Genomic DNA, 22,571 nt, shown 5'->3' with positions numbered 1-22,571 from the left:
GAAATAATATTCCTGGCAATGTCAGTCATAGGATGATTTATACAATGTTAGTGATAGAATTTTCCAGACAATGTCAATTATAGAATGCTCCGGGAAAATTATTTTTGGATTGTTTCAGAAAGTGTCGGTTGTAGAATGTTCTGAAGAATGTCAGTACCACAATTTTCTGGTGTATGTCAGTTGTAGAATACTCCAACGAAGAGAGACTAGATTAGAGTGGTGCTGGAAAATCACAGTGGGCAGGCAGCATCCGAGGAGCAGTAAAATCGACATTTCTGGCAAAAATCCCTTCATCAGTAATAGAGGCAGGGTGCATGCAGAGTGGAGAAATGAATGGGGGGTATGGGAGTGGGGAGAAAGTTGCATGGAGTACAGTAGGTGAGTGGGGTGGGGATGGAGGCGTTAGGTCAGAGAGGAGGGAGGGGGAAAGGTAGCAAAACTTACAATGGAAAAATGGGGATGGGGATGAATGTGATACTTCGGAGAGAATGGTGGAGTGGATAGGTGGGAAGGAAGATAGGCAAGTAGGACAGTTCATGAGGGCGGTGCTGAGCTGGATGGTTGAAGGGGGGTGAGGTGGGAGAAGGGGAAATGAGGAAACTGGTGAAATCAACATCGATGCCCTGGGGTTGAAGTGTCCCAAGGCGGAAGATGAGGCGTTCTTCCTCCAGGCTTTGGGTAGTGAGGGAGCGTCGGTGGAGCAGGCCCAGGAACTGCATGTCCTCAGCAGAGTGGATGGGGCAGTTGAAATGTTGGGCCAGAGGGAGGTGGGGTTGATTGGTGCGGGTGTCCCGGAGATGTTCCCTACAGCTCTCTGCTAGGAGGCGTCCAGTCTCTCTAATGTAGAGGAGACCACTTTGGGAGCAACGGGTGCAATAATTGATATTGGTGGATGTATTTTTAAAACTTGATAGATGTGGAAGGTTCTTTTGCGACCTTGGATGGAGGGGAGGGAGGATAGTGGGCGCAGGTTTTGCAATTCCTGTGGCGGCAGGGGAGGGTGCCAGGAAGGGGAGGGTGGGTTGTTTTGCGGCCGCGGACCTGACCAGTTAGTGACGGAGGGAATGCTCTTTGTGGAAAGTGGAAATAAATATATCCCGGGTGTTGGGCTCCATTTGGAAGTGACAAAATGTCTTTGGATGATGTTGTTTATGCGAATGTTGGTAGGCTGGAAGGTGTGCACCGGGGGGCGGAGGGTGCGTTCTGTCCTTGATACGGATGGAGGGATGGGGTTTGAGGGGGGACGTGCGGGATGTTGACTCAATTTGTACATTGTTGCAATACTAATACAGCGAAGACAATATCTGGATCATTTCATGAAAGATCCTTTTTTTAACCATCCAACAGATGTCATCTCTTATTCCGACATCTCCCCCACCTCCTTTGACTTTTTGTATAACACTCAAAAATATGAAATGCTTCAGATGTTCAATTTCCAATGTCAGTCATCCTTTAGTCAGTTCTCTCTAATGCCATTAAATCATATGAATTTCCCCTCAAAATATGCAGTGAACTCCTTGATCTATTTTAAGGATATCATACACATTTTGATTGAAGACCATTCGTTCAACTGTTTAACCAAATATTCCTTGTTTCATTGTTGCCTTTATTCCTCATAATGACCAGTCACGAAAAAGGTTGAAGCTCTCATACTCAAAGAATCAAAACTGATGGGAAATGTTTCATGAAGTACCATCACCTTCCCTGAGTATATCCTGTCCAACCGATAGGACAGACCACGTCTGGCTACATGGTGGTATGCATTCAGGTTCTGAATTACTTTGGAATTGCCGAACATTGATTCCAAAACTAGAGAAATCTCATGGTAACAGTTCTAGGGAATCTCCTGATGGTGGACATCCACTGTCCTCCACACCAGTTGTTTTGCAACAAGTAAGTCCCTGTCAATGCTGAAAATAAATGAAGAATGGCTAGGATGGCAATGACACCGAGCGTACTCTGGGTGTAGGACTTTAATGTTGATCACCAAGAGTGTCTATAAAAGCAAACCACTGACAGAGCAGGGAGAGGACTGATACACACAGCAGCCAGACTGTGGGAATTGATGGATGAACAAACATTCTCGCCAAACTACCTGTCACAGATGGATCTGCCCCAAACAATATCTGTAGTAGGAGCCAGCACATAGTCCTCGTGTTGTGAATTTCTCAGTTTAAAATTGAAGATACCGCCCAATCTGTTGTCTGGCACTAACTCCTGTGAAGTTGGATATACTTCCAAAGGAGCGAGCAAATGGAAACTGGGCATCCAGCAACTGCAAAATCAATGTCCTTGCCTCCATCGTAAAGTCAGTGCTGGGCTGTTCTCTGATGGTTCAAAAACGTTCAGCACCATTCACACCTACACCGACACTGAAGCAGACCATTCAGCCCATCAAGAGTTCCAAACAGCAAAAGAATGACGACATTCAGCCATTCGAAGCTGTTACTCAGCTATTGGAGCAGAGCGTTTAATCTCTCATGCCTGTCACATAGGAAGTGTTAAGAAATGTTCAGACTTTCAAATCTGAACAAAGGTGGACTGGTTACAGAATCGGAAGACTCAATAAAATTGATAAATTAGTCTCTGAGTTTAACAGACATTAACAACTGTAGTGACACAGTAATCAGTGCTGAGTTCACAACTATTTGCAAACATTCCCAATGGTTTAATAAATGGAAGAAATTAATTCTCATTAAATTAATCAGTGATGCTCATATAGTCAGGAAACGAAGTTGTCACAGGACGCGGAGAGTCTGTAATACGATAAGCAATAGGGATTTAGGAGGTGGCACATAACATAGTTCATTGAGAACCTGTGAATGTTTCAGGAAAAAATAAAAAATTGAATATGATAATCAACGGAAAAATTACAGAACGTCACAATACAGAGTCCACTGGAAGGTTCACTCTGATCCGTTGAGACATCGGAACTGTTGCTCCATCTGCCTGATGATCACTTACGTGATGTTCCCACTGGCATAATTGCACTCAGTGCACACGGGATATTTCATTTGATTGGTTGGTGGTGGCGAAATGTGAGGGGCAGTGTGTACTGGACCGTTTGTCAAAGCCTTTCCCCGAGATGCCATTCTTCATTTCGTCGAGGAGACCCGGAGACGATGGGACATGGGTATTCACCAACATGATGTACTGTGCATGGTCACACTGTAACGTCAATGGAGTGAGACAAAGTTCCAATCATAAGAATGAGAAAATTATGTGAAGACATTTCCGTACTGAACAGTTTTATTGTGTCACATTATCCATTCACCGCACGAAACCAACTCAAACACCATAAATCCAAAGGAGATATCCATTCGGTTCTGCTCTGTCCAATCAAGCAACCGGCCCAGAGGGGAACACTGTGTAGACTACACCATTGCAATGATCTATAAACCCGGACGAGATATTTGTCCAGAACAAGAGCTGGGCAGACCGCAGTTGTAGAATATGTTTCTATAGCTTTCTGAGTGAAGCACTCACCATCAGAATCTTTAGAGATAGCTAACATTCAGTTGAACATGCCGCACCCTGAGTTTGAGGGAAAGGACATGGAATTACGTTAAAAAGCAGAGAGAAAATAAAAAAAAGAGAGAGATAGGGAACAGAGAGAAGGAGAATTGCAGGGAAAGAGAGAGAAGAAAGGGCGGACGAGGCGGGTTGTACTTCAGAAAGTGGTGTGAAGAAAGAAGACCAAAAATTCACTTTCTAAATCAGTGAGAACTCACGTGGAAGTGCAGAGAATTGAAAAGGCAAGCTTCGCAGCTGGAATGTATCGCAGCATACAATGGAACAGGAAGCAGACAGGAAATCAAAAACTGGAGTTTCTGCTACCGTGTATACGGTGTTCATGGTATTCCCAATGTTAGGTGAACCTTTACAATTAAGGTTTAGTGGAAATTATCGAGTCGAAAGCAAAAATGTAGTGAAGTGAACTCCAGACAGAAAGGAATTTCACAAAGTGTGTCATGCGAATATGTTCAAGAGGTGTTTTGACGGGGAAGGAAAGCAAAAGGAGACTATGCTCTTGGTTTCAACACAGAGGGGAACACCAAGTCCAGAAGATTCTAAATCAGACGTACCTCAATTTAAATTCGACAATGAGGAAGTTTTAAAAACTGGGTTAAATTATTCAGTTACCTTCCAGAGGTAAATGGAAATGACCCGAAAGTGTTATTACTATCACATGGGGAGATATGTGGAAATGACATGGGAAGTACTAGCCGAATTATGTTTGATTCTGGAAGTAAGGACGGCAGATGTTGGAGACAAGAGTCGAAGAGTGTGATGCGGTAAACGCACAGCCAATTAGGCAGCATCCGAGGAGCATGAGAATCAATGTTTCGCGAAGATAACATCTCCATCAGGATTGGTTAAACGAGAATAGGAAGATAGTTTACAAATATATTAATGGCAAACAAAAACTTGTTTTTGAATTCGGCCTCGTAAAAACGGGTGTCACGGTGACTCAGTGGTCAGCATTGCATTCTAACAACACCAGAAACCCGGTTTCAATTCCAGCCTCGAGTGACTGTCTGTGTTGAGTTTGCACATTCTCTCCATGTCCATGTAGGAGTGCTGCGGTTTCCTCCCAAAGTGCAAAGATTTGCAGATCAGACGAACTGGCCATGCGAAATTGTCCTAGAGTGTAAGGTGCGTGAGTCAGAGGGAAATGGGTCTGGGTGGATAATTCTTAGGAGGGTCAGTGTGAACTTGTTGGGCCGAAAGCCCTTTTTCCACACTGTAGGCAATCATTAAAACAAAAATCAAACAGTCATATATGTAAGGAAACACTGCAGAATAACCTGCTCTTTCAGACTAATTGTCACATGTCCTCACTCAAGGTTTACATTTTGCAACACATCACACAACATAAGGTATGAAGGTACCTGCCCTCCCCATAGAACAGTATCGTTTCACAAAATAAAAGAAATGTCTAAGTCTAAAACACGGCTGTCCTTCCGTTGAAAGTGTAAAAATAAAGAAACACGATTTAACTATGAGTTCTCAAGTGCCTGGTCATGCTGGGTTCACAATACTCCCAATGACTCGGAATCCCTGGGTCCGCTGTCTTACAGGTTGCTCCCGCTCCATGGTGAAATCCTACACGAGTACTTACTGTGAATAAAAACATAGAAGCTCTGGAACTCGGGGAAATAAGTACACGTCGTGATGTTATGCAATGAGGCCACATGATGGAAGAGGAATTCTGGAGGTTTTTAATATGTTAACCAGAGATAAATATCCAGGGATTGTACAAGTTTGTCCCGGGTCATTGTGGGAAGCTAGGGAAACATTTTGGACGCCATAGTTGAGATATTTGCATCGTTCTGGAGTTCTGGAGAAGAGTCACGGGATCCAAAACGTTAACTATCATTTCTCTGCACAGATGCTGCCAGACCTGCTGAAATTTACCAGCAATCTCTGTTCTTGTTTGTGCAATGTCTGCAGTTATTTCAGTTTTACATTTGTATCATCGACAGCCACGGTTGAGGTGCTGGAAGTATGGACGACAGCTTATGTTGTGACATTATTTTTAAACATGCAGAAAGGAAAATCTAGGGAACTAGTGAACAGTGAGTCTGTTGACAGGGTGGGTAACTGTTGGGCGAAAATTCTGAGAGAGAGGACCTACATGCATTCAGGAAGTCAAGAACTGATTAATGATAGTCAGCATAACTTGGTGTGTGAGGGAAACGTCTCTCATAAATTTGACATAACTTTTCCTCGTCGTGGCAAAGCAGATAGATGAAGGTACAGCAGCACACGTTGTCGACATGCACATCAGCGAGGCCAAACATGGTTCTGCACGGGAGACATTTTAAATGGGATCAGCGAAAGCTAGCCAATTAGATACACAATTCGCTGAACAGCATGGCAGTGGTTCTTTGTTTCAACTAGAGGCCTGTGAGCAGCTGCGTGCCACAAGGATCGCTGAAAGATCTACAGTTGTTTGTAATTTTCTGACTAGGCTGATGAGAAGATAGGAAGCAGGGATACTAAGTTGTTAGATGACTCAAAATTGGCGATATATTGAAGTGTGAAGAATGTTATCAAGCCGACAATGTCATCTCATTCAACTGGGCCAGTGCGCCGAACAATGGAAGATGGTGTATCGTACATTTAAATGTCATTTGCTGCATTTTTGTTTGAAAAAGTAGGGCAGGATTTACACAATTAACAATCGAGCCCTGGGAGTGCTGCTAATCAGACAGAACCAGGGTGCAGTTGCAGAGTTCCTTGACATGTAATCGCAAATTGACAAGGATGGTATGAAATTATTAGGCATGCTACACTCATTGGTCAGAGCACTGAGAATAGGAGTTGCGACGCCAAGTTATGACTGTACAACGGTTAGTACAATTCTTGTCGCCCTGCGATACAAAAGAACATTATAAACGGGAAATGGTAAGACATATTTAAATTGATGTGATGGAGACAGGATGATTTGAGACACAGTGATAGGATGTGCAGCGTCGGACTTTTTCTCGTTTGCATTGGAAAATATGGGGTAATCTTCTAGAGGTTTATAAGATCATACCAGACATAGATAGGAAGAACAGCAAAGGTTTTTACCCCAGGGGCAATAACTCCAAAAGCGGATGGCAGAGCATTACTTTGACAGCGAAGAGATTTAAACGAGATCTAAGTGGAAGCTTTTTCTCACAGAGAGTAGTATGTACATGTAACGAGCTAAGAGACAATGTGGTAGAGGCAAGTAAAATTACAACATTTTAAAGACAGTGAGACGTAAATAAATAAATGGGAAAGTTTCAGAGGGATAAGTGCCAAATGAAGCTAAATCGGACTAGCTACGTTTAGGAAAACTGGTGAGCATGGACGATTTAGGTTGAAGGGTCTGTTTATATATTGCACTACGTTAAGAGTCTATGACATTGCAACTCATCTTTCACCACTAATTCTTCATTACACTCAAGTCAGTGACGAGTGTGGTGAACATGCTGGGGTGAGAATCATGTGTACCTAAAACAGACGATTATCAGCCAGAAAACGGTCAGACTTGACACCTTGCATTCCAAACAGCAGAACTAGAATGAGATAGAGAGGAAGAAATGATCCCCACAATAACAGATCAGATCTAAGCTTTGCAGTCCTACCACATTGTGGGCGGCACGGTGGTACAGTGGTTAGCACTGCTGCCTCACAGCGCCAGTGACCTGGGTTCAATTCCCGCCTCAGGCGACTGTCTGTGTGGAGTTTGAGCATTCTCCCAGTGTCTGCGTGGGTTTCCTCCAGATACTCTGGTTTCCTCCCATAATCCAAAAATGTGCAGGTTAGGTGCATAGGCTATGCTAAATTGCCCATAGTGTTAGGTGAAGGGGTAAATGTAAGAGACTGGATCTGGGTAGGTTGTCCTTCAGCGGGTCAGTGTAGACTTGTTGGGCTGAAGGGCATATTTCCACACTGTATGTGATCTAATCTAATTTTTAAAAAAATCAGTCACAAATGGTGATAGAAAATTAAACCGCTCACTGGAGGAGAACGTTCCACGAATATCCCCATCCCAAGTAAAGGAAGAGCTGTGCATTCCTATACATATGACAAGGTTGTCGTGTCTGTGTCAACCTCAGCCCGACATGTTGAGTCTATGATCTACCTCAACGTCATCAAGATGACCAGAGAATCAAATGTGCGAGTCGTTAATCAATGCGATCCGCTGCACATAACCTGGAAAAGCAGCTGAACACAGAAGATATGATCAAGTTCTTGACACCATTCCAGCCAAAAGGAATGAAGACTCGTGCTACATCATAAATGAAGTCACTGTGGAAGCTGTTTCATTCCAGCTCGAACTCTGACGTCTACCCAGCAATTCGGAAAATGACTTAACTTTGCCCAGTCCCCAAGAAGAGGATAATTACATTCTGCCCAACTGCCATCCCCATCTGCCCCATCATGATCATCAAATATGTTGGATTTCTTTTTGACACGGCTCAAATAGTCCAACCCTGGCAAATTCCTTTTAAGTCTTTTCTGAATCATTTCAGGTTTCGGAACATCCGTCTGATAGGAAGCAGAATGGAGTTACACGCACAGTTCGAATAATGGCTTAACCAATGGTCTGCACAGCCACAATATGAACTTCAACTCCTGTACTCAACAGTCTGACAAATAAAAGAACGCATACCAAATGCCTTCTTCACGACCATATCTTTGCGCGACTCCACTTTCGAGAAACTATGATCCTGCACTGCAACGTCTCTTTGATCAGCAACAATCGTCAGGGGGCTTTGCATTTAATTGTATAAACCCTGGTCTGATTTTTTTTTCCAAATGAAGCACATCGCATTCAAGTGAATTAAACTCCAGTCTTCACACCATTGGCTCATCTGATCAATATCCCGTTGTACTCTGAGGTAATCTTCTTCGCTGCCCACGACGCCTCCAATTTTGTTGTCATCTGACTAAGTATACCTCTTTTGTTCACATGCAAATCATATTTATAAATTACAAATAACTTATTGGGCAGAGCATCGAACTTTGTGGGACACCACTTTTCACAGACCTCCTGTCTGAAAAGCAGTCTTGTCCCACCACACTCTGTCTTCCACCTTCGATAAGGTTTTGTCGTCAAATGACCAGATCTCCCTGCTCTGGATGTAGGTTTGCTCACTGAGCTGGAAGGGTCGTTTTCAGGCGCTGCGGCACCATACTACGTAACGTCTTCAGCGATCCTCAGGGTTGAAGCACTGCTGCTATAGATTGCTTGCTAATTATGTGTCTGGGAATCCTTTTTTGGTTATGTCATTTGATGTGGTGTCATTAATTAATACGGTGATGGTATTGCTTGTTCTTTGCCTCAGGAATGCTAAATGAAATCCAAGTGAACCTGCATGTTGATAGAGTTCCAGATGGAATGCCATGCTTCGAGGAATACACGTGCGTATCTTTGGCTTACCCTAGGATGGGTGTGTTGTCACAGTCGAAGTATTGGCCCTCCTCATCTGTATCTAAGTACACCAGTGAGAGTGTCTCATGCATTTTTGTGACGAGTTGATGTTTACATGTCCTGGTGGCCATTTTTCTTCATATTTGTCCAATGTAATGTTTGTACACCTCGTGCAACATATTTGTAAAGTGATGTAAGTTTTCCTTGATGCTTGTATAGGGATTTTCATGTTCATTAGCTGCTCTGTTATTGTGTTGGTATGTGTTCGGGCTTTTATGATGCGAAGGGTCGGACCACACTGGCAGTAATTTCCGAGGTATCTTAGATGTAGTGGAAAGTGGCTCGGCTGTCTGGACGTGTTTGGTCTGATGATTTGGGCTTGTTGCTGAAAAACCAGCGGTCCATTAGCATTGGGTACCCATTATGTTTAATACACTGTATAGTTGATTAATTCTGCTCTTTGAAGTTTTTCTGCGCTGCAGAAAACGAGATGGCTCGTTGAAGTAATCTTGTAATCCAGATTCGTTTGTGAACATTGGGATGATTGCTTCAGGAGTTCAATATTTGTTTCGTATGTTTTGCTTTCCTGTAGATGCTGGGTTGAAGTTCCACATTGGCTGTTCGCTCTACTGCGACACCTGGAAACGTCAATTTATTTTTGTTTTCCTCCCCTTTCGTGAATTTTACGCTGGTTAGCATAATATTGATGGTCTTGAAAGTTTCCTGTAATTTGATTCGTTTAGTGATGACAAAGGAGTAATCCACGAAGTGGACCCAAATTTTGGGTTGGTTGGACGGCAGAACCGTCTGTTCGAGTCTCTGCATTACTTCCTCTGAGAGAATACCGAACATTGGAGATCCAATGGGTATTCTGTTGGTTTGTCTGGAGGTTTTCTTTGTTTGAAGTTGAAGTTTGTGTTAAGGGATGGATTAAATAGCTTGAAGATATTGTCCTTGCTGAGGAAGTTGGTGGAGTTTGGTGTATGTGTCATTAGTTCGTCTTTTGGTGTAGTCACTGTTTCAATGTCCACATTGATGTTGATAGATGTGAACAGAGCTGTTACGTCAAAGGACTTTGTCAAAGAGAAAGCAATGCCCTCCAACAGAGGTCTGCCCACGAGCAGCTGTACTTCATGTACGAATGACGAACGAAGCAACTGCTACCTAAATGTCTTAAGTAGCATCTTATTATCCATCTTAGTAAGAGGGTAAAATACAGATATCCTTGTACACCCTCGTACCAAGCGAATGGCAGAGTAAAATTGCCACAGAATGCTTCAGTAAATGATTAATGAGGCCCACAACAGACTCTATAAATTCAACAGGGAAGTTTTCTACCAAAAAGCTTCACACACTAATGCAAAGGGCCATGAATGGAGAGACAAAATAGAACATGCTATCGACATTAGAAAACGACAAACCCAAAAAAAACCCAGAAACCTATATCTGCAGAAAAACAAACTTACACGAGAGAAAATGAAAATGTTGGCGAGCAAGATACAGAGATACTTGCATCTCGACTAGAAGAGATTGAGATTCACAGGGAAGAGTTATTAGAAATACTGCAGAATGTGAAAATAGATAAGTCACCTGGACCGAATGGGATCTATCCGAGGATCCTCTGGGAAGCAAGGGAAGAGTTTGCCGATCCTTTGCATTGATCTTCAAATCATCATTGTGTACAGGAATAGTGCCTGAGGATTGTAGTATAGCAAATGTGGTTCCCTTGTTCAAAAAGGGTAGTAGAGACAACCCTGGTAATTACAGACCAGTGGGTCTCACTTCAGTTGTTGGTAAATTGTTGGAAAAGGTTAAAAGAAATAGGATTTATAAACATCTATAAAATAACAATCTGATCAGGGACAGTCACCGCGGTTTTGTAGGGTAGGTCTTACCTAACGAACCTTATTGACGTTTTTGGCAAAGTGACCAAACAGATAGATGAGAGTAAACCAGTTGATGTGGTGTGTATGGATTTCAGCAAGGCGTTCGATAAAGTTCTCCACAGTAGGATATTATACAAAATGCAGACGAATGGGATTGTGTGAGAAATAGCAGTTTGGATCAGCAATTGGCTTGCTGAAAGAAAACAGAGGGTTGTAGATGATGGCACATGTTCATCTTGGTGTCCAGATACTAGCGGCATACCGCAAGGGTCAGTGATGAGTCCACTGCTGTTCGTCACTTTTATAAATGACCTGGTTGAAGGCTTAGAAGAGTGGGTTAGCAAATTTTCGGACGACACTAAAGTCGGTGGAGTTGTGGATAGTGAAAAATGACGTAGTAGGTTGAAGAGAGACATAGATAGGATGCAGAGCTGGGCTGAGAGGTGGGAAATTTTGTTTAATGTGGACAAGTGCGAGGTGATACACTTTGGACGGAGTAATCTGGATGCAATGTACTGGGCTAATGGTAAGATTCTTGGGAGTGCAGATGAGCAGAGAGATCTCGGTGTTCATGTACACAGATCGCTGAAAGTTGCCATCACATTGACAGGGTTGTTAAGAAGGCAAACAGTGTTTTGTCCTTTGTTAATTGTGGGATTGAGTTCCGGAACCAGGAGGTTATTCTGCAGATGTACAAAGCTCTGGAAAGGCCACACTTGGAGTATTGTGCACAGTTCTGGTCACCGCATTATGAGAAGGATGTGGAAGCTTTGGAAAGGGTGCAGAGGAGGTTTATCAGGAGCTTGCCTGGTATGGAAGGAATGTCTTACGAGGAACGTCTGAGGGTCTTGAGGCTGTTCTCGTTCGAGGGAAGAAGGTTGAGAGGTGATTTAATAGAGACATGCAAGATAATCAGAGGGTTAGATAGGGTAGACAGGGAGAGCCTTTTTCCAAGTATGGGAACGGCAAACACAAAGGGACACAACTTTAAAGTGAGGGGAAATAGGTAGAAGACAGATGTCAGAAGTCGTTTGTTTACTCAGAGAGTCGTAAGGGTATGAAATGCTTTGCCTGCAACGGCAGTAGATTCTCCAAATGTAAGTGCATTTAAGTCGTCATTGGACAGGCATATGGACGGACGTGGAATAGTGTAGGTGGGATGGGCTTCAGATTAGTATGACAGGGCGGCGAAACATTGAAGGCCAAATGGCCCTGTAATGCAGTGTATTGAATATGTTCTATGTTCTAAAGTAACATCACAGACAACACAGATGCATGGATTTTAAGAATAAACTTATCTTACCAATCCTGAGTAGACACTAAAAAGCCGTCTTAGTGAGAGGATTAAGATGTGGACAAGAACGATTTCTTAACAGCTTGAGAAACCACATTGAAAAACAGCCAAATCACAGAATATACCCAGCAAACCATCGGAGAGACAGTCACTCCAACACTCCAGCAGGAAAAGAAAAGAAACACACTCAATACACAAGAAAGGAGCGCACGGAAAAAATGACAATAAAGATCAACTCATTGTTAATCTCTCTGCAGAAAAAAGACGCTTGACGGTCATTTTAAATCAAAGGTCCTACATTGACAAAGCGAACACACTACTTGCCGATCCCAAAACTTAACAACACGCGCTGATAGACTCGAGAACTGGATCACAGCCCTATTTAAAAACTTGCAAAAAAATGAAACCAGACCAATCCAACAAACCACGCATCTACGGATTACACAAAATACACAAACCAGGAGACTTCTGAGAACCATAGTCTCGCTACATGGAACACCAACTCGCAGGTTGACCAAAGAGCTGCACCAACGTCTAGAAGACTCTCGCCATTCCATCCATTCCACCCAAAACTTCCTGAAGACTGTCAAAGATAACAAGATAGAAAAGGATGAACAATTGTCTACTTTGAATTAACCGCCCTGTTCACATCTGTCAACGTCAACCTGGACAAGGAAAGACCAACGGAGTGCAAAAGAACAGAGTCCACCGTTTTCTCAGCAACACTGTTTCCTATTTCATACACAGAAACACCCCAATCTCGTGTTGCTGCAATTTTCTTTGATTTCCTCCACATTAAAGAATAGCTTGACTTATGGCTGTCAGTGCCAGAGTACATGGCCTCATGCTTAGTTTTTAGAATAAACTCCATCGGTGTATTATTTGCCCAGTCGCAGAGCTGATCTACATCCAATTTGAGTTTCCTCACATCCTTATTGCAGCAGCACTTCCCCTATATATTTGAGTCATCAGCAAACTTAGATATTTATCGCACAGAGACCCCAGCATCATCACACGTTGATAACTAATGCCATTGCAATGATATTTGTGGTAACACAGGAAATACATCATTTTATCCTGATAAGGACCTTTTACTCCGGACTCTCAGACGTATTTGTGTTAATTAATCCTCATTCCATGCTCAAATATAATCCGTCATACTGGGGGCTCCTGGCTTGTGTAGGGACCTTTACTTTGTGGTACTTGTGAATAGTCTCTTGAAACCCTAATGAACTGTCTGCAAGGATTTCGGGTAAAATGTTGCATGATTCTACAGGGCTATCATCATCTCCCCTTCTCAAAACCATGTTGATGTTGCTTAACGCTTGTCGAAATGCCCTGGAATTCCTTAATTTAAAAAAAACAGATTCTCACATAATTACCTCTTTTCTGTCTCACTCCCTTGAGAAGGCATTTGCGACGTGGAAGATTCTTCACTTTCGTTGGAATACTCATGCAATCTGGCCAGTTATGGAACATTTCACGCAATGCTCAGTTTGTCTGTAAACACTTCTTTTAAAAACTGCTAACTTGTCGACCCTTAGTTTCACCGTTTTATCAAAATCCGAGTTCCTGTGTGAGGGACCGTTTGAGCATTTGCCTCCCATTCCCGTCTTGCTTATATCATTGAAACACACATAATTTCCCCCGTGAATAACAATGTTACGTACTGGTTTAAATTCTCCACTTTTTTTCCCCTTTAACGAATTACCGAGTCACATACTCCAGGTGTCCCTTATATATGTTCCTGAATTTCTCGCATCCAAGGGACACATGTTAATCTTGAACGACAATAAACATCGCAAATCTGTCCTACACTAGTTCTCACCAATTTGTGATCGAGGAGAATACTTGAAAGCATTTGTGAAGTATGGGTAGTTCATCTTCTTATCGAGCCCTTCTTTTCATTTATTGTTGAGTGCTATGACATGTTTGCTTAAGAGTCTGCCGCTCTGCACCCACTGACATTCACCTGGATATATTTTCGCATCCCACATAAGATACAAAGCTGTAATTTCGAGGTCTGATTATTTTAAATCATTTGCATGCGGCTGAACAACAAATCATCTGAGATGTAGTTCAAGATTAATGTGTGACACTTGGACGCGGGAAAATCAGCAAAGTATATAAGGGACACCGGGAGTATGTGATTAACGAATTCTTTAAAGAAAAAAAAGTGGAGAATATAAACCGATGCTTATCATGTGACAAAATTCTTCCAGTTCCTGTCTCTGTCATTTCCGTTTGATGATTCCATATTTCAGTAGGAAGCCTCCCGCATGACTTCCTTTTCTGTCAATGACAAATTCCCCCAACTCTCATGGACAGGGACATCAGCTGTTCCTGTCCGATATTCTGTGCTTGAGCCCTCACTCCTTCTTCTCCAGCCCACAACCATGCGAGAGATCCCCTTGTCCTTACATCCGACTGCACGAGAATCAACATTCACAGAATCATTCGACACCACTTCAAACTCCACCAGCAGGACAGCAGCATGAAACACATCTTCCCCTTCCATCTACTGTCGGGAATTCACAGGGGCCATTCCCTCTGTGGACACCCTCCATCGTGGCGAAAGAGAGGACGGCAGATGTTGGAGGTTAGAGTCGGGCAAAAGGCCCTCATCACGAATGAGGCTGTGTGCCCCAAGGGTGGAGAGATAAAACGCCGATTTCCCTGCTCTTCAAATGCGGCCTGGCCGGCTGGACTTTTCTAGCACTACACTTCTGACCCCTTTCACCACCCCAAACACTTTCCTACACCCCAATGGCACTTTTCATGCAATTGCAAAAGATGCAACGTTTTCGTTTTCACCGTTTCACTGTATTGTCCAAGGCCCCAAATACACCTTCTAGATCAAGCAGTATTTCACTTGTACTCTTTCAATCCAGTCCAATGTAATTGCTGCTCACAATGCAGTCTCTTTTACTTTTACGATGTCAAAAAATAAGACTGCTTAAGGTCCAAAAACCAGCTGTCTGTAAGAATAAGCCTGGCCTTCTCATTGCTTCACACTTCACTAATCTACCTTGCTCTCATGCTGACGTTTCGGGCCTCAGCTGCTGCTGATTTTCAATGAAGCACCATCCAAGCTCCTGTAAGACCTCACTTTAGATTCTGGTACGTTCTCGCCTGTCAGAGTCAATATTCAAACCAAAGCATCTCAGCTTGATTCGCATTATGACTATTGTCCATTTGTCAAACAATCTCCCACTTGGTTTCCCTTGGAAATTGTGTGGTTGAGTCTTGCTTATTTCATTCAAAAGACAGCACGTCCTTACCCCATTCGTTCACATCCTAATTTACATTAATCTAACAGCTCTATCTCGTTCACCATAACTGAAGTCCCATTGCGTTGTGGCATTGCTCCTACACGTGCTGTATTTCCAGTCATCTAACCCCCCACCTATGTGAAGATATTGAAAAGCCAAATTTTCAATCCTTTTCAGTTGTGAAGAAGTGTCACACTGGATGTGAAATATTCAATGTGTTTCGCTGGCGGCACAGATGCTGCCAGACTTGCTGAGTTTCTCCAGACAACAAGAGGCACAGCTCACCTTTTAAATTAAACAAATTACGATGGGTATTCGAAACGAAAATAAAAATAGCTGGAGAAAACAAAAGCGAAAATGAATGGTCTCTGGAACTTAAAAACATAGTCTGCTTTGACTCCACAGATGCGGCCAAACTTGCTTCCGTTCTCCAACAATTACTTCTGTTGAACAAGTTTGAAAGGCGTGCGTCAAAGCCCCTGAAACACCCTGTTCGACATCGATTGTCATACAATGTGAAGTGAGCGATACCGCAAGATGCACAAATTCATTGATACTGAAACGACACAAGTCTGGTATTACTGACATCACAGGGCTCGTAATCACAGACAAGGAGAGAAACAGAGATAAATGCATTCACATTAAACACAGAAGATGGGCCTCCTGGAAGGTACATGATTCAGATAATATGCAAAAGGCTTTTGAGAAATGAATTTCATTGGAGGCGTGACACCATGGCGAGTCCCTAACAGAATGAGAAAATCAAAATAACCACATCAGAAACCAGAGTGGTTCACTTTGCTCACACTGTGCTATGCGTCTGGAGTCACATATCGGCCACAACAAGTAAGAAAGGGTAGTTTACATTCCTAATGGGCATTAATGATGCAGATGGATTTTTCATATTGTGAGCATTTGTTACATTATTTACTCAAGATTCCAAATATTTGTTGGATTTGAATTCCGACACCTTCCCTGCCAAGATATGAACCCAGGTGGGTTGACTTTGTGGGTCCCTTACCCTCCTCACAAGGATGGAACCACATATGTACAGCTGTGGACACTATGTCTGGGGTTTTGGTAGCCCATCCCTGTCGTCACAACAATCAACAGGCTACCTTGCGATGTTTAGATTTGATTGACCAATTTTATGGATTGCCCATACAGGTCCAGAGTGACAATGGCTCCCATTTCACAGGAAGGGTGGTAAAGCAGTGGTGTCACGATAACCACGTGGAATGGGTTTATCATGTACCCTATCACCCACAAGCTGCGGGACTTATAGAACGGATGAATGGGCTTCTGAAGTCCTCACTACGAAAAGCAGGAGGTTGCAATGACTTAACAGGTTGGAAGAAGCAACTAATTCGGGTGGTGAAACAAATTAATAACCGCCCATTAGGAAATGGGGTAACACCCTTGAATAGGATGATACGAGTATGTGCTACCCCAAAGACTCAGCCTATTAAAATGTGGAAATTCGCTGAGGAAGCTGATATTCCCGTAAGGGCCACGCCGGCTTCGGCTGGACTGGACCTACGAGCACTAACTGCCCAGACTTTGATCCAACAGAAACCTACGGTGATTAAGACCGGATTAGGATTGATTTGTCCCCCTGGAACCTATGGGCATATCCTCCCGCGGTCGGGACTGTCACTAAAGGGGATTGATGTGATGGCAGGCGTAATTGACGCGGACTACCAAGGGGATTTGGGGGTGGTCCTGGTCAACATCACTGCTGAACCTTACGTGATACAGAAGGGGGACAGAATAGCGCAATTGGTCATTGAGCCATGTAACCTTACAACGGTGGAAGAGACGGGAGCTCCCGTTACGGTTACTGAGCGTGGGACGGGGGGATTTGGGTCTACTGACACTAAGGGGGCCAAGGTATGGGTGCGCCAGACGACCGGCCCCCCCAGGCCGGCCGAAATCATAGCACAGGGGAAGGACAGTCTGGTCACCATTATGTACCCCGGGGACCCGACCTGGGCAAACGTCCCGGCGAACCAGTGCTACTTACGTGAGACCTAAATAATGTTGTAATTGCTATGCACCCGCAGGCTGGCCCTCCGCCTTGAACATGGGGTGGTCATGGGGATTGCGACTCCTATTGGCGATGTTCGCGATCGGATGGCCACTCCAGGGCATCGGTATCACGGCCTGGACGCTGGTACCGGTCGCCCGCCATGAGGTGCGGTGGGAGGCCAGTAGCCAGCGACGGACACAGGACAATTTTACATGTGAACCCGGTCAGCAGTGCGTTGTTCTGACTCTCACCAGCGACTGTCAATTGTACACGTGTGCACAGTGCTACATGCGCCGGGATGGGGAAAAATATGACATATCGTTCATACCGCCTAATTGCACCCTGGTGGTAAATGCCCAAGTCAAGACGTGTTTGTGGGACCGACGCACCCAGACATGCGGGACAACGGGGACTCATTGGAGCGTCACAGCTCGGGGGGAAGATCTGTGGCTGCGCAATGCCACCGATATTCGGAATCGTCATCGATTCATGTGGTTAATAATGGTACTGCCCTCGACGAACGCCCCGTCTGAGGCGTTATTAAACCCCACGCGGGGCGGGCCAGCACCGAAGAGGGGTGCCACGGGGGGCGTGCGGTCGCATCGAACACAGTTGGCCCCTATTATGTCAACTTGTCAACAGATGTCCCGGGCGGTACTGCACACTGATGTTCATTGGCGGGTACAGTTGCCCCTCATACCCGAGTGTCATACCAAGAGGCGGCGACGAGCGTGGTACGACACCCTGCTGGGAGGCGCAGGAACTGTTATGGGTATCTCGAATGCCATTGACTCTGAGGTAACCCGTACTAAATTATCTAACACGGGACAGGCCACCTCACAAGGACTACATACTATTGGACGGTGGATGCCATCCGTAATGATGACTCAAGGAGAGACAGCTGAAATAATGATACGATCTCTGCAATGGGAACTGGATGTCTGGGGTGCCACTCAGGAACTGTTTGAGAACATTACGGCTCAGTTAAATTGGACTGCCTGTCATATTCAAATGTTGCATGCTCAAATACAGAAAGAACGCTTTTTGCGTGTGGTAACATCCCCCAATGTACAAGCGTGGAGGGGAATATGGAATGTATCTGAGAAATTGTGGATGATAACCCATCCAGAACGAACATGGTGTAACGCAACTATGTGTAACGGATACTTTGTTACCATGAATGTAACCCACACTGTTACGGTCTGTCGATATTATGTATTACCAGTGATTACATCTTCTGGATATTATTTTCTGAAGACAAGGGGACAGTGGTTTAGCCCAGATACCAATATTACCTATGATCTGTCCGCTTGTGAACAGACTGATCAGGGGACAACTTGCCTACTGATGGACAGGTATCGGGACCCTTGCTTGACTAAGGGAACGGCCCTGTGCGAATGGACTGTTGAAACTCCAAGGGACATGATGTGGCAGATTGGGCCACACACGCTCTGTGTGGCTACCAATAATCCACATCCTATGCTTCCCTCAGCACCGTTCTCGGGATGCCTCTCAAATGTCTATCAGTGGCACTGGCAGAATCAGACCTATCTGTTGACCACTTATAGCAGTGCTCGCCACTTTACCAAGGTGCAGTGGAAAGTGCTGATGAATCCTTGGAACATTTCCCTGGATCGGTTTAAGCGAGCATTGGACCGATCCGAGGAGCTTAAGAAAGCATCAAACCAATGTCACCAAGGTTACGGTGTCTACCTTTATACATGGACAGGAGGTAGTACATGCTGCCCGTGTAGTGGACGTGGAGTCAGCTCATCATTGGTGGGACATATTGAGTGGTATGTCCTCCACTGCGGGGACATTCCTGTTCCCACCCTTGTCGATCCTGGTAGCGGTCCTGGTGATTTTAACATGCTGTAATGTCCTGACTTGCTTGTATATTTGGCGTGTACGTAGGCGCTTGTTAGAAAGAATACATATGGGCATAATGTAACACATGTATTGGGCCAAGCAGTGGAATGTGGTGTGTCCCAATACATGTGTGCTCATAATGTAACACATGTATTGGGCCAAGAAAATTATGTCCCAATACATGTGTGAATCATAATGTAACACATGTATTGGGCCAAGCAGTGGAATGTGGTGAAAGGGTTAAAATTGTGTCCCAATACATGTGTGAATCTAACCGAAAATGGAAGGTGTCGCTTAGTCCCGTGTGAATCTTATTACACACCTTCCCGTGTGAATCTTCTTATCTGTATGTGACCAGAATGGAATGTGTTTTTCAGCCTTGCTCTGCTGTTCACATGAATGTTTAGATCTCGAAAAGAGTATATCAGCTGGAAAAGTCTCCAGTTCGGTAGAGTCTGCTCCGGGGTTGCGTTTAACCGCCGAACGTGGGTTGTTGGCAACCGCTCTACGAGAACTGACGGCTCCCAGTTCCGGTAACACGTAGAGTGAGTATAAACCAGACCCGTTGTAAGTACGAGACCTGGTTGTGGCGACGCTGCGGGGAATAAAACACTTATATTCTAGCAGACTCGCCTCTTGGCTGTTTGTTCTGTGTCAGACTACTTTCCTGCGAGCCTGGTCCTTGACCTTGAGAATTTTTTAAAACACATGTACCGATCCAGTACTCGTTTAAAGTTTTCTCATGTATCTGACTCTCCTAATACTGTGGTCAGTGCATTCCACGAGCACAAAACTCACTGTGCAGGAAACTACATCAGGCATCTCCCCAAAACCCTCCTCCAAAAACAAGAAAATTATGTCCCAATATGATAGCCATTTACACCACGGGCAAAAGTCTCTGGCTATTCACTCCATCTATGCTTGTGCTGCACCTCTATCAAATCACCTCTCATCCTTCTGATTTTTCCTTGAGTAAAGCCCTTGCTCCCTGAACATATCTTTTGAAGACATGTCTTCCAGTCCAGGCAGCATCCTGGTAAGTGTCATGGCCTTTCCTTTCTTGTATCCCACAGCAGCATGGGATAAAACTCACCAGGTCCTGTGGATTTGTTTAATTTTATACTCGGCAAAAACAATCATTCCTGCTCGCATTTTATGTAAATGTGTTTAAGAGCTTCACAGTCAATCTTCTTGAATTCTTGACATGCAACATCCTTCTCCATAACAAACCAGATGTGTAGCTTTCATGTAACGATGTAACAATTTTTACGAGCTTCACACACAGATTGCCTGCTTGGTTTCTAATGGACAGTAATTGTTCCCTGGTAATATTTTTCAAGTTGCTGCAATTGAAAAATCCTGGGATTCCGCCGAACTTCGCATGCTTGCACTTTTTCATGTTCCGGAGTTAGTCAGTCCCCACTGGTGTGAATTTTCAATGTTTCACTGCGATCACCTTTCATTCGTTGAAACTCCACTGAACACAGACGGAGAGTCATCGGACAATCTTCGAATCTGCAGCATTAAACTGGAGAATACCCATTCAGTATATGTGATCAGTATATACTTGCTTATATCAGAAAATCATAACTGCACACAATGCTACAACGACCCTCTCACCAACACTCTGTGAAACTGGCGCAGGATCTTTTTACTTCTCGTGGAAACAAAGTACTGCAGATACTGGAATCTGTACTGAAATGAAAACAATTGCCGGAGAGCTCATCAGGGCAGGCAGCATAATTGGAGAGACAGCAAGCTGACGTTGAGTCGAGATGTCTCTTCATCATCTATCTCGTGATGCCCATTAAATGAAGAAAATCTGAATTTTCCAAACTCTGTTTGCATAGGTTCCTCTCAATATCATTTGCTTTAAATTTTTTCTAAGAACTCACTGTGTGAACTCCCTAAAAATGTCCCCCGAGCATTCAACTATACCACATCCACAAGTTCTTATTTGTTGATGTCTGCAAGAAGAATGTAAACTCCGACTTCCCTTTCATTAACAGTCAATCATTCCCTTGACGTTTGCTTTCATTTTCTCGGTGGAAGTGAGGACTGCAGATGCTTGAGAGTCAGAGCCGAAAAATGTGACATTGGAACAGCACAGCTGGCCAGGCAGTAACGGAGGAGGAGGCGAGTCGAAGTTTTGGGCAGAGGGCCTTCATCAGGAATATGGGATGGAAGCAGAACGAGGCTGACAGGCCATCTTTACCTGCCACCGCGTCCATCTTCTGGCCCACCTGCCTTCTCCACCAGTCACTGTCGCTTCCCACTGTATCTTCCCAACACCTTCCTAGCTACCTTAGCCCAGCTTCATCCCCACACCCTATTTTTCACAGCCTCTGGACATCGCACCGCCCACATTCCAGATGAAGTAATTATGGCCGAAACACCGTCCCTCCTGCAACTTGGATGCTGCATGACCTCCCTTACTTTTCCAGTGCCTCACAGTTCTACGAGCACTGAGTGTCCAATATTGCATTTTTAAGTCATAGATCCCAACACATTCCCTCATGTAAATGACAAGATAACTAGTCTGCAGTTCTCGACTCAACTTTTCCTCCCATTTTTAATCCATTAGAATGCGATTATATCCTTACAGTTTTAATTTGGAAAAATGCATGATCTTCCAGGCATTCAATAAGTCGATTTCTGCTTCCTCTGATATTCCGGTATCAAGTGTATTTTGTCCATCGGACTTATCAATACTCAATAAAGTTTTGTTTCCAATTACTACCTCGTCACTGGCATAAATGATAGAGTTTTAGCTACACAGGTTCCTGGGTCATACGTTATTCATGGGAGATTTTCTAGATCTTCCTCCATGAATACAGATACAATTAACTGTTTACTTTTGCTGTCATTTTTGTGTTCATTTAAAAACATTACCCTGTCCGCACATTCACTGTTCCACATATGATCTTGCTTTTATTTTCCTTTCAAGAATTGTTAGAAGCTTTACGCCAGTCTTTGTGCTTCTTGTTATTCTGCATCATTGTTTTCTTTGATTTCCTTCTCAGTTTCTTGACCCTTCTTTGTTGTATCCCAAATTCGCTGATTCAACAATACATGGAATTTTTCTGAGCCACTTCTTTAGATCTAATAAAATGTTAAGCTTTTATTGTTAACCATCTTTCCGTTGCCTTTCTCTTTTGCTATTTGCACCCTGAGGGGATGTACGCACACTTCATACTCTGGAGTGATTTCTGCAAGTAACAGTCATTGCCTGTCTTTTTGAAACCTATTTCATGTTCATTTTCAGTTCATTTGAAGCCATCACCTTCTTCATTCTTTCCTGGCTTCC

Source organism: Chiloscyllium plagiosum, unplaced genomic scaffold, assembly GCF_037043375.1.
Source record: "Chiloscyllium plagiosum isolate Xiang-an unplaced genomic scaffold, Cpla_swu_hap1 HiC_scaffold_21, whole genome shotgun sequence".
NCBI lineage: Eukaryota > Metazoa > Chordata > Chondrichthyes > Orectolobiformes > Hemiscylliidae > Chiloscyllium > Chiloscyllium plagiosum.
Note: the sequence above shows the minus strand (reverse complement) of the source record.